We start from the raw sequence: 14,946 nt of genomic DNA, 5'->3' as shown, positions 1-14,946 counted from the left end.
TAGTCTTACTGGTTTTGAATAATAACACGAGGGTGAATAATTAATAACAGAATCTTTATTTTTGTGTGAACTATCCCTTTTAACTTGCTTTAAATACTGATCTATTTTGTGAGCCAATTGTTATTTTTAGTCGTTTCTTGCAGACAAATAAATCAAGCCTTTTCAAAAAATGGTCTGAATGATTCATTAACTAATGATTTTTGAATCAAAACTATTGTTAGAAATCCTTGTCAAGTAATGACAAATGATTGGAAAGGTCATGGAATTGTATTGGTCAAAAAGAGGACGAACCCAGTTACAAAGACTACATCTGGAATTCTGATTATTTCACACTGTCTCATGCCAGCATATAATGTTATACAGTAATATTTCAATCTTGAGGCTCTACCTTTAAAACAGTACATATTTTACTTCCATTTTATTGCATTATGGTAACCACGATTGTTGCTTAAAAAAACAGAGGGATGAGTTGAAATTATTATCTGTGGACATTATAGGGGTCTCTAGAAATGTGAAATATACAATATTTACAGTATAGCAGCAGCCTTACATCAGTTTCTTTTTGGAGGAGATAGGGAAAAGAAGGCAGTCTGTCATGTCACTTTGGGAGTTTGACTCCATTCATTCTCTTTTATCTCTTGGTGTGTGGCAGCCTGACAATGATATTTTGGGACCCAAGACACATCTCCAGATAATTGGTTCCAGGTCCAGCATCTGTGAGGAGAGAGAGCAATTTCACCACGAGTTGCCACATGATTGAGCTGAACTTCCAGAGAACAGTGAGTTACTACGGTTGAGAGACCTGCAGTTACCTGAAATAATTAGTAGTGCTTGCTATAAGGCATGCCTTGCTATTGCTTATACTTAGGGCTAGGATTTCTCCAAACCCCTTACCCAAAGTATTATATTATGGCATGCAACTCATCTTCCATTCTTTGTGCTACTGTATAAATGTGAATAATACTCTTGAAAGCAGGTGTTTTACGTCTGGTGGGCAATAAAGCAGGTAAAAACATCCATAAACATAATTTGAAGTAAGGCCGAAAGCATATCTAGGCACCAAAATATCATAGATGCTTGAGGATTTCTATTTTGCCATCAACCTTCAAGGAAGCACTCAAACACCCAAGCAATAACCTAGCAACATCATAGTAACAATGTAACAACACTCTAGCAAACACAAATCAACTCCATAGAAGCCACTCAGAACAAATTAGCAATTCTCTATAGCAACCAACCAACAACACAATTAAAAAACCTGACAGAAAAGGCCAGAACTAGCAACACACTAGAAATGACTTAGCAACACCCATAATATCCACCAAGCAACTTCCTAGAAAATACTCTAAACACACTATCATATACCTACCAACATCATAGTAATTTTCTAGCAATTCCCTAGCAAACATCATAGAAACCACTCAAGCAACCATCTAGCAACACCCTAACAACCACTTAGAAACACAATTCTAACAGTCTAGCAACACCATAGAAACCACAAAGAACACTACAACGACCACAGTAATGACATAGTGACAACCTAGCAACCACATAGCAACATCATAGAAACCACCCAAACTTAGCTATAGTAACACAGCTGCTGCCTAGCAGCACCCTAAAATCACCCAGGAACATCGTAATAAACTCTTAGCAAACCCCTAGAAACCACTAGTACCATAGTAATCAGCTACCATCCTGCAAAACCCAAACAACCACTTAGCAACATGATAGTAACTACCTAGCAACACCCAAGAAACCTGCCAGGACACCCTATCATCCACCAAGCAGCAACAAACCAACAGAGCACCCCAGCAAACATCTAATAACAGCATAGTAAACACCGAGCAATACCATAAATCCATCCAGAATACCTATGTCAAACACACGAAAGGCAGTAACAACTTAGCAACCACATACGACACCCTGGTAACCTCCTAGCAACATCATAGGAATAATGTAACAACACCCCAGAAACCACATCATAGAAACCATCTAGCAACACCTTTATGATAACAATCTAGCAGCACCCCAGAATCCACTGAGAACTCCTAAGCAACCACATAGCAACACCTTGGAAACCACTAAGCAACACCCTGGCAGCCAGCCATAACAAGATAGCAACATAACAGCAACTTTTGCATGGACAAGCACAACTTTATATCAGAAAGAGTAAAAATCAGCTATTTATGTTTGATATCACTTGGCTTTTTTTGTGTTGACATTTGACAGTGCTTTTAGAGCGAGAAAGGTTGATTTCAGAATCATAGTATCAAAAACTGACAGTATTTGTGGAGAATAGACCATGAAGGACTTAACATGTCAACATCTTGAGAACCACATCAACTACAACGGGTCTCTTTGGTGTTCAGGAAAAGGTTTCCATCAAGGAATCGCTGTTGCATCTGTCTTATCTGCCCTTTTGAGCTGAAACCTACTGATGACCCCCTAAAGGACTCAGAGAACTTGAAAACTACTGATGACCCCCTAAAGGACTCAGAGAACTTGATTCAAGCATTACAATTCTTTGTGATTGAATATGACCCACAGGCAGAAGAGATCGATACAATATACACAGGCACAAATTGGCTTCAGCAGAGAGCAGCAGGTATGAGTGGCAACTCCTGAGAAAGTGATTGATAGATGCTTCAGACATGTCGTCCCAGAGGATTTACTCAGCTTGATATATTTATGGGTCAAATAAATAGAGAGGCTGATGATCCTCCTAATAGTGCAAATAGTATAGAGAACTTTACAAATACAATATATTTGGCATCCCCTTGTCTCTGACAGAAATAAAACCCTTTTTCACAGTCTAATAAGCAAGCAATTAGCTTTTAGCACAAGCAAAACTGCACAGAAAGTTGCAGAGAAAGTCGTGTCGTGATGGGAAGTAAAGATACTCCCATTGCTTGAACCCAATGAGGTTCATTCTTGTGTTAAGCAGCACGTTTGAGCTTCTGCAAGAACCAATGAGGTTCATTCTTGTGTTAAGCAGCACGTTTGAGCTTCTGCAAGAACCAATGAGGTTTATTCTCGTGTTACGCAGCACGTTTGAGCTTCTGCAAGAACCAATGAGGTTCATTCTCGTGTTACGCAGCACGTTTGAGCTTCTGCAAGAACCAATGAGGTTCATTCTCGTGTTACGCAGCACGTTTGAGCTTCTGCAAGAACCAATGAGGTTCATTCTCGTGTTAAGCAGCACGTTTGAGCTTCTGCAAGAACCAATGAGGTTCATTCTCGTGTTACGCAGCACGTTTGAGCTTCTGCAAGAACCAATGAGGTTCATTCTCGTGTTACGCAGCACGTTTGAGCTTCTGCAAGAACCAATGAGGTTCATTCTCGTGTTACGCAGCACGTTTGAGCTTCTGCAAGAACCAATGAGGTTTCTTCTCACGCGTCAAACATGTACAGTTGAGCTTCTGTTTATTTTTCCGATCATTGTGAATAAAAGCCTAAATTTAATCTGTTCATCATATAAAGCGATAGTATCAAATATATAATCTGAAGTAGAAATAAATTCTTAATATCTTGTAGCCATTTAACAATATTCTCAAGGACTTTTTTGCTGTGGACCATTAAGCAACCACCAAAACATCATACCAACCACCTGGCAAAAAAACAAAAAAAAAACATCAAAATGGTAACCACCTAGAAACACCATCAATCACATTTCAAAACAAGTCTAAGACTACATTATTCTCAATATTTCTTCACCATTTAACAATATGTTGATAAATAAACTATAAATTGTACAGTGATACAACATGTTTAAAGTATTCCATAATGTCATATATTTCTCAGTGAAAAAGGATATTCAACAAGAAAATTAGGTTAAAATAAAATTAAAATGTAATATCTTGCCAATCCCAAATCTAAAGTCTGCTGTCATGAAGTGGATCTAGGGATGGTTTTCATGTATCTAACATAATATATTTCAAAATTGCAGAATTCAGTCACACACACACACACACACATACACACACACACACACACACACACACACACACACACACACACACACACACACACACACACACCAGACCTGTTAAATATAAGAGACCATCCATTTCTTTGAGGTTCTTCAATATCTGTTATCATACACTCAGCAAGCTCTATTTGAACTGCTCCCATTTTACTGTGAATGGACTTTCCATCTATGTTTCTGGAATAGACTGACGGATGGCCAGTGACCTTCAGTGGAGGTCACAGGAAGTGGCTTTCACATGTTTCTCTTTTCCTCTGAGACTGAAGATTCAGTGATATGCCAAAATGTCATCTTTGATACACAGATACACTTTATCTTTGGAGCATGTTCTATGGTAATACTTCACTCAAAAATGAAAAGGAAAAAAAAAATGTGTGTGTGTGTGTGTGTGTGTAATGTGGATCCACAGTTCTGTGGCAAGAGCTCCAGCAACAATAGCACTGAATGAAGATGTGCTACACAGAGCGAGAAATTCCCCTTTCATCCCGTTAGTCATGGTAGCTGTTTAATTAACCGTTCCTCCGGCTGATCCCCTGCTCCCAACTTTATTACTGTGTGGATAAATGTGTCCACTTAATGGTCAATTAATTCACACTTTCTCCTACAGGTCTGTCTTAACACAGTGGATCATACGACCCTGTATGACTTGTTCAGGATGACAGTCAAGACTCTCTTGCTCTGTTGGTTTGTATCAAGCAATTCTAAAGTATAAAGGGTGACTTGTTTTGTGTTGGTAAATCAGAAATTTAAGGTGCATCCCAATTCACATACTTAATCACTATTTTGTTGTATACAGTAAAGACGGCGAGTAGTGTGTTCAGACAAAAAAGTTCACCTCAAAAACCTGGATGAGGCACTTATTTAACCAAAAAATGAAGAATGGGATGTTGAACCCTTATGTACAGTAGTGGAGGAGGAGGGGCTATTAGACTCTGATGTTGAATGACAAAATTACCTAACACAATTCATACACTACACGGTTCATTGTGCATATATGAGTTAAGACAACTTTATACTCATTTCTTTCAGAAAAGGACAGTGTGCATTAATAAACATTCATGAATGTAAACAGTTTTATTGAAACAATCAAAAGATTAGTGCAAAATAATGTCTCTCTTTCTGAGACTGTCCACAAACTCACTCCCACTTTCTGTTTAACTCAGGAGTGTGTGTACTGTAAATAAGTCTACTAGAAAAAACTTCCTAATGGTATTTATGTTGATCTAACAAAAACACTGTCAATGTGTGTGAGAGTTTGTGTGTCAATGTGTGAATATACTCAGTCACAATGGTGACAAATGAATGTTGTTAACCCTAGAGTGCAGGCTTGGTGCGCCTTGGGGCTTATTTTACCCACGCTTCCTTTGGCTGTGATTTTGCCAAATGGATCCATACAGAAAACACAAAAGTTTCCATTATCTGCGGCCATCAATGGCTTTCAACATTTTCTTCACAACTGATCTGACTGACCTGCCCTTCTTTGAAACCTCTTCAGTTCCTTAAAAAAAAAAAAAAGAGAGGAAAAAAGTATTTTTTCCCTGTCACACATCTCTCTTTTCCACTGTCTAGACATTCTCTAAAATTATTTAAAAGAGTTGTAGGCAAGGGGATTGTTGTAACACTTTTCAAAGATGTGTTACAACCCACCCCACCCCTGTAAACCAGTGTTTAGCTAGCCATATTAGCATAATAGTTTGAAATCAGCAGGTTAAAAATGCATTATATTTTAACTGAGAAACTACAGTTTAATCTAATATAAATCTAATTATTTTATGTGCAAAAGTTTCATCACTTAAAATATAGATTTGGTTAAAAAAAATTACAATCTTATCTCAACATAATTTTTTTCTTTATAAAATCTGCATGTGCCTATTTCCAGCCTTGTCAACTATTCATATAGGATCTGAGAGGAAGTGAGTAAAAACTGAAATGATCACAGGACTCTTATCCCTGATTGGTGGAATTGGTGGTGTTACAACTCGCCCCATGTTACAACTGTTCCCCTACACAATGCCGTTTTGTTTTGGGGGTTTGTCAGAATGGCCGTTTCTTTCATTTTTCCCCTTGTTTGGTCTAAAACGTTGTGTTCGTGTTCATCCAGTTTGAAATGTTGACACTAAACATGGAGGTTTTTCAGATTTTCCGTCGCTGTGTTCTCTCCGTGTTTACGATTCTTTGCAGCCTTTGAACTCCCACACCCGGGAACAATACAAGTGGACACCATTATGACTAAAAGTTTGTTAAGAAGTATTTCCTACTAAATCAAGGTGGTGCAGAAATGATGTCAAAACCCTTACTGTCGGCAGTTTCACTGTAAATGTTTTTTGTTGTTTTCGCAGTATTTTTACTGTATTCTCAACAGTTTCCTACAGTATAAGCTGTGTACAGTATGTGAACTGTAGATTTCCAATGCATTCTGGGAAAATATTAGCATATACTGTAAATGTAAATACAGCACTAAATGACCGGGAAAAACAACCACACACCTCCTGAAGCAGGGGTCTCAAACTCAAATTGCCTGGGGGCCATTGCTGTGAATGACATCTCATAGGAGGACCATTTTAACATTCAAGCACAACAAGAAAGCTCAATATTTTTCTGAAAATTTACTTCACTTGCTGAAATGTTAGCTCTCAATTACTTCAAATTCTGCAACTAACATATTTTTGTCATAGGCCACTTAACAAAAAATGTAAACATCAGTATATATATATTAAACAGGTACTATATTTAACAATATATTTAATATAATTTTAACAGTTAGTACAACTCTTTTTCCCTTACTTTATTTGAACTTAAATAACTTAAAACATTGCAATGAACTAACAACGAATTTTCTCGTGCCATTTAGGCCTATACACCAAAAATAGTTTTTACGTGCATATGATACACACTTTATGGCGTGTAATACGCACACACTCCACACCCCTAATCCTACCCAAGGGGTAAAGTGCGCATCACATGTACGCAAAAACTATTTTTGCCGTATAAATTGCACGAAAAATTTAATTTGTGCTATAGATAGCCTATGCTCTTTCATGAGATCGTGTTAGTTTGCCGATAGAGAGAGATTGTTGAACAAGCCCTTCTTTTCTGGACAGAATATCAGCGACTTTCAACATGCAATCCTTCATAAACTGCCCTTCGGTGAATGGCTTTCCTGCTTTAGCGATCAACTCACTCACCACAGAGCCTAACTTGCTTCAACTGCAGCATCATCCTTTTTGGCTTTATGGAAATGGCTCTCTCTTCAACTTCATGGCACTTTTTCCCCTCTCGTCTGCCTGGCACTTCTCATACTGTTCTCCGTGTTTAGTCGAGTAATGACGCTTGAGATTAGCCTATACTCCTTTAGGACTGCAACTTTTTCTTTGCATATCAGCCAGGCATTTCCATTAAACTCCACAAAAAAATACTGCAATGTCCATCTTTCTTGAAACTGTCTGTGTTCATCATCCACTTATCCACTTTCCTTTGCGGTTTGGAAAGAGACATGGGGAGAGCGGGGCACAATCTAACACATTTTGGTTTTGGCTCAATTATTAAAATAATAATTAAGTTGGATTAATCTTTTTTTCTTTTTCTTAATTTTCTTGTACGTATTATTCTGTTATTTCCCAGTAAAGCTGTGCTTACTATTTGCTCATACTATCCCCATGGCCCATGCCATCCTAAAACAGAACTTCAGGTTCAAGGTGCACTGAAAACTTTTTTTTGTGTGTGGCAACTTTATGTCCTTCTAGTCTCTCTCCCTCTCTCTCTCTCTCTCTCTCTCCCTCTCTCTCTAGGTAATACAGATAGGAAGTCTAGGGGCATAGATTTAGTTCTCCAATAATGAGTCTTCAAAATGCATTCTGCAGCTGAGTGAGGATCTGCTAGAGGCAGTCGAGCTAAAACTCTGAGGTGTCTGTTTGAAGGCCCGAAGAGATTTTATCTGAGGTGAAGCTGGGTGTTCTTCCTGTTTTGACACTTCACGCAGAGCAGAAACTAGATTTCTGTATATGGGTGCTCAACACAGTAAAACAACTAGCACTCAAGCTAGAAATATAAACCCAGCCAAGATAAGCCAAACATTTGTAAGTAATTGGGTCACAATAAAAACAAAGAATGCTTTGCATTGACAACGGGATGATGTAAGTGTGACAAAATCACATGGACCTACCTGTATGTTGACACCCAGTGGTCAGGCAGGCAGGGACCACTTGTGCTTTTAGGGGGCACACATTACTTTTCACAATGCGCTTAACCCCGGGTTATCGTCTTTCTTAACCCTGCTTTTAACCCCGAATAGCACCCCGAATATGCAAATAAGGACATTAACCCAAGTTTTAGTAATGTACAGTGTGAAACGTCACTTTATGAATACCCAGGATTAACTGTTAACTCCGGGTAAATTATGAGCAGTGTGAAACATGAAGCAAGATAATCCAGTATTTCATTTACCCGGGGTTTAGAATGACCCATGGTTAACTATTTCAAGTGTAAAAAGCCCTATTATGGCTTTTCACACTGTGCTTAACCCCGGATTATCATCATTCCAAACCCTGCTTTTAAACCTGGATTATCATCATTCCAAACCCCGCTTTTAACCCTGGATTATCATAATTCCAAACCCTGCTTTTAACCCTGGATTATCATAATTCTAAACCCTGCTTTTAACCCTGGATTATCATCATTCCAAACCTTGCTTTTAACCATGGATTATCATCATTCCAAACCCTGCTTTTAATCCTGGATTATCACAATTCCAATCCATGATTATCTTCATCCCAAACACTGCTTTTAACGCTGGATTATCATCATTCCAAATCCTACTTTTAACCCCAGATTATCATCGGTTTAAACCCTACATTTAACCCTGGATTATCATCATTCCAAACCCTGCTTTTAACCCTGGATTATCACCATTCTAAACCCTGCTTTTAACCCTGGATTGTCATCATTCTAAACCCTTCTTTTTAACCCCTGGTAAAATGTTTCACACTTGTAATAGAGAAGCCGGGTTAGCTGCGCTTTTTACCCGAGGTTATAAAACCCTGCTTTGGATAAAAACCAGTACAGTGTGAAACCAAACCGCGTTACATATGTTTCGGCGCATTCACACTGCATACAGAGGCGGCGCAGCTGCACGTAGCAGGAGCAGGGCAACAGGGATCCTTTCGCCGCCGAGTCTATTTTTGCTGCACCGATCACGCTGAATTAAAGACACAATGCATTGTTCTTGGTTACAATACGCCTGGGTTAGAAAGAAGAATGACAAATTTCACCATAAAATCATATAAGTGAGGTGTGTTTCCCAGTCCCCTTCTGACTCTCAACACTGTGAAAAAAAAGAATAAAAACAGAAAAACACATTATTGCCAGGAGGTTTTTTTACACAAACATCAAAACCCTATTTAAATGATTAAAACTAGAGGTATACTGTATATTAACTTTAAGATTACTGAGTGCTTGACTTGACATTGTCAATACAAGATCTTGAACAAAAATCAATTCACCTCTTGATGGAATAACATCTCAACATTTATTTACATCAAGAGGTGCATACATTTTTGGTCAAGATCTTGAATTGATAATGCAAGAGTCCAGCACTCTGTAAAGTCTCCTCCAGCACATCCCAAAGACTTTCAATGAATTTAAAGTCTGGACTCAGAGGTGCAAATTCATGTGTGAAAATGATTCTTCATGTTCCTCCCAACCATTCTTTCACAGTTTGAGCCTGATGAATCTTGACATTGTCATGCTGGAATATGGCCATGAAGTGTCTTCTTACATGGTTGTTTGAGAAATGAAAAGCTACACACTCCATCAGTTAGGGTTAGAGGAACTGTTGCCAAACATATAACATAATAGAAACATAATAATGCAATAAAGATCCAATCATAGACACTAAGCATTTGCATATTTAAATCTAAACAGCGCCTTTTTTTCTGGGCAGTGTACATCATGTTGCATATAACATGTGTGGGAGGGGAACAAAGTTACATCAAATCAGATACGGTTGCACCAAATCGGACATCAGAAGACTACAACAGACAGTCCAGACTGCTGAGAGGATCATTGATGCACCCCCCCCCCCCCACCAAACCTCCAAGTACGTTACACCTCCAGAGTGAGAAAAAGGGCTAGGAAAATCACTTTGGACCCCACACACCCAGCCCACTTTCTCTTTGAACTGTTGCCTTATGGCCGGCGCTACAGAGCACAGAGAACCAGAACAGTCAGGCATTAGACCAGCTTTTCCCCTCAGGCTATATTACACCTCAACAATACATAACACATCTCAGGATTGTACATCAGTAAATAACATCTCAAATCTGTAAATAGCCTACAGTATCTGTACATTCACAATTCTGTCTATTAGTGTGTGTATTCTGCACTGGATGCTCCTGTCACCAAGACAAATTCCTTGTGTGTGTAAACGCATTTGGCAATAAAACTCTTTCTGATTCTGATTTTGATCACATATGCAGCCCATCATAAATCGAAGCACATGACACAGTGGTCGGAGAACATCTGAAAAAGGTGACACAATGGACGATCCTTGTCTGTATTTGCACTACATTCTAACTCTGTATACGTACGGCTTCTGCGTGTCCAGTGTGAAACAGGCGTGATAATGTTACAGAGAGATGCTTCGCAACAGACAGCCAATTGCGTGCCTTTATATTCACATGCTTTGGACAGTCATGGGAACACTGCATGCTGTAAAAACTGTACTTTCAGCCTTAAAGGGCAAAAATGTCAAATGGTGACAAACAGACTCTTTTAAGTCTTACCCTTTGAAGACTGGAGTAATGATGCTAAAAAAAATCAGCATTAACATCACAATGTCAGGTTTATTTCAGGTTAAAATTTTGCTATTTCTGTGTAGTTTTGCTTTCATTTTCCCTGTTCTTGTTAGTTTCCATAGTTACTCATAAGTTCCACACCTATTCTTAGTAACTGTTAATTACTCTGTGTGTATTTAAGCCCTTGTTCCTGCTACAGAACGTGTCATTTCGGCAATCCTATAGATCATTACAAATCTCACTGTCAGTGACGGACTGGCCATTGGGCAATGTGGGCAAATGCCACTGCGGCCGCCTGGTCTCATCACTTGTTGTGGCCGCATCACAAACAAATAAATAGGCTAAATAAAGCGAGGAAGCGGCCGCCTATTGGCGCAATGGCTGCAAGCGGCAGCACCACCAGCGGCTCGCTCGCCGCTCATCACAACTTGTGGCGCACAACCATATAAAAAGGCTAAATAAATAAAGCGGAGATGCGGCCGCCTTTTGGCGGATTGGCCGCCCGCAACCGGCAGCACAGCCAGCGGCTCGCTCGGCGCTCATCACAACCATATAAAAAAGCTAAATAAACAGTGTTGGGTGTAACAGGTTACAAAGTAATAACTGTAATAATATTACTTTTTTCAGTAACTGGTAGTGTAAGGCATTACTCGTCTGAAAATGGTAATATTATTACAGTTTTCCCGAGCTAGTTACTTGCGTTACATTTGCCAGTAGCACCTTCATCACACACAAGGCACACAACACAGAGAACAGAAGGGAAGGGGAGGAGGGCGTGAATGGAACATTGATTGGTCTGGGTTTGGCACGAGGTATCATTTACCATCACCGATTGGTCGACACGCGGCAGTTAAGGCCAATCAGGGATGACTTCCCTAATGAATATTCATGAGTCTTCCCCTACCATCCTGGGGAAAAAAATATAGCGCCCCGGACGCGCGCGCGCAACCCGTTCACTCTCACCGCCTTCAAACAACACGAGCGCTGTAGTCTCTCTCCCTCGCGCATATAGTAAAAGGTCGGAAGACCGGTTGTGTTTTATAGACAATTTTGCATATAAATGACTATTTATAGGGCTTGAATTACAACCTGAAATTGCGCATGCGCGGGTAAAACTGCTGGGGTGAAACTGTGGCTCTGCGGCTCTGCAGACAGATATTATTGGGACAGATGGGGAAAAATGGAAGCGTCAACAACGGCAAGTACAAGTACAGTTGTTTGTAGTTATTTGTGCTAGACAGTGCCAGTCTGTTGTTGGCGTAATAAAGACCCTAAAGAACACTCCTCCTTTGTATGTTCTCCCTCCATCTGATGCATCTCAGGCAATTATAGAGTAATTAAGAAAAAAAATGTAACTAGTAATATAACTAGTTACTTTCTCCAGGGAGTAATAAAGTAAAGTAAGGCATTACTATTTTTGAGAGTAATATGTAATATATTATTTTTTGAGTAACTAGCCCCAACACTGTAAATAAATAAATAAAGCGGAGTGTCTGCAACAATAGGCCGTCGCAAATCAACAGACTTATGAACTGACAAAATGTAAAAATGTGTACGTTGAATGCAATGTAAGTCGCTTTGGATAAAAGCGTCTGCCAAATGCATAAATGTAAATGTAAATGTGAATAAAATAATAATAAATTAAGCGGAGCTGCAGGCGGCCACAAAAAAACAAGGAAAAAAGCAAACAAACAAACACCACGGCCTATCTCTGAAAAATAATAGCCCTATGAACTAAATAATAATAATAATAATAATGACTTTTTATTTCTATTTTTCCTGTGAAGGACAAATAGCCTAAATGTATGTAATCTCTCTATTGTGAGATAGATGCATGATGTGATTGACAGAGTGGCAGAGAAAAGCAAATTATTGCGCAACCTGCTACTGTAACCACATGAAGGTAAAACATTTATTTTTCATGTCTTGGTTAAGCTATTATTGGAGTGTGTTGTTTGTGTAATGTTATGTTTCTTTGTTGGTTGCAGATGACTTGAGAAGACAAATGTGGCCTCTCTGCTAAAATTGCCAGGGCCTCTTTTTGGTGCCAGTCCGCCACTGCTCACTGTACAACTTGGATCTAATAAACTTCAACATGTATATGATGACACCGATTGAATTGTAGGCCACGACGCAAGTTAGTATAGAAAAATAAAACGTCATTAACATGTGCTAGTTCAAAACAAACAGAGCAAGATTAATCACACTTTGCAATTGTGGTTTTTATGTTCGCTGAAAAAAGAGGAGGACGCGAAAGAGGAGAATATGAACGCAATCATTGCTAGGGAAAAGAGGCCAATTATTTAGCGTCATGTTGCATTGATCAGTACGCCATTTCATGTTGCATTTTTATTGGCAAGTCAGTAGACGTAGGTTGTAGCAGCAAACACACTGTGAGATGATCATGCTAAATTTCAAACAGAAAATTGTCGCAGGCTGTCTTTGGTTGCAAGACCGTGACAACAGCCGTCTTTGAACCTCTCTCACTGTACGATGTAGGTCCACCATTTAGGAGCCACGACCACAGAAATCGCATGTGTACCGGGTATATCGCATATTCCTAGCTTTCTTAGTGTTTGGTCTCGTTTATGTTTATGTGGTTGTGATTTCCCCTGCGATTTTCTGCATGCTTGTATTGTTATATAAAGTGTTTCTGTTAGATTCTCCTCATCATGGTGCGCTTTATATAGACACTCATTACACACTAAATTACATTTCTTCTAAATTGTAGTAATATTTCCACAATATAACTTTTTTATTGATTTTTGATCAAAGGAATGTAGCCTTGGTGAGCATAAGATACTTTTTTTCAAAAACATAAAAAAATATTTCTGACCTCAAACCTTTGAATGCTTAAATCAACAATTGTGAGAAATAAAGTCTCAACTGTGGGATGCAAATGTGCAGCTGTGACTTACTCATAGAAATATGACCAAACCAAACATGTTTTCTACTTTTGTCATGAATTTGTCTCCATGTGTTTTATTGCGTAACAATAAAGTAATATCACCTTTCCTTCCACATAAACCCTGCACACCCACTCACAGGGGCCACTGATGTTGTGTTCCTCTCCTCACTATGTGTGTGTGTGGTTGTTGGCACTAATTAATTGAGCGGCAGGAGAGGACAGTGATTTGTATCTGCTGCGTTTGTCTAATCGCCCCACAGCTCCATCCTGTAATGTCATCCAGTCCCTGCCACCATCCCTCCCCCTTCACAAGAGACGTTTCCACTGGTGCGCATACACTCACTCACACACACACACGAAAGCCTTTGGCATAAAAACACCCTGCAACATGCAGTTCTCACATCGCCACACACACATATCTGCACACAAGGGCAGATGGGTAGTTGAAATGACATGTCAAGCAGTGACAGCAGAGTCTTGTACTGTGAAGCGCTGTCATTTATATTTTAAGATATACTACAAGAATTACAGTTTTTTTTTTTTTTTTGTAGAATTATATATACATATACAGTGCTGGTCAGAATTATTTGCCCCCTTGGTAAATATGATCAAAGATGGCTGTAAAAAATAAATCTGCATTGTTTATTCTCCTGTCAGATGAAACAAAGAAAATAGATTTTTTGGCAGCAAACACTTACAGTAATACTGGTTTGGTTTATACAGGGATAAAAAAGTACCCCATGTGTAAAATAAAATTCTCTGCTGTATCTTTAATGCTGTGGTCCTCATTTTCTGCTGGAGGTCCTGGACATCTTGTTTAGATTCATGGCATCATGGATTCGATCAAATACCAACAGATAAAAAATAAAAACCTGACGGCCTCTGCTAGAAATCTTATAACGGGCCATGTTTGGATCTTTCCAACAGGACAGTGATCCAAAAACAAACATCAAAATCAAAACAAAAATGTGTCACTGAGCACAAAACCAAGCATCTGCAATGGCCATCCCAGTCCCTGAACCCTATAGAAGATGAGTGGGCTGAACTGAAGAGAAGAAGTGCCAACATGGATCTGGGAATCTGAAGGATCTGGAGAGATTCTGTATGGAGGAATGGTCTCTGATCTCTTGTCAGGTGTTCTCCAAACTCATCAGGCATTATAGGAGAAGACTCAGAGCTGTTATATCTTGGAAAAAGTATTTAATAAAAGGGGGCAAATAATTGTTCCCAACATGTTTTGGAGAAAAACGTTTATTTCATAA

The sequence above is a fragment of the Abramis brama genome (assembly GCF_963993115.1).
Source record: "Abramis brama genome assembly, chromosome: 10".
Lineage (NCBI taxonomy): Eukaryota > Metazoa > Chordata > Actinopteri > Cypriniformes > Leuciscidae > Abramis > Abramis brama.
The sequence above is the reverse complement of the archived record's forward strand: the minus strand, read 5'-3'. Positions refer to the sequence as shown.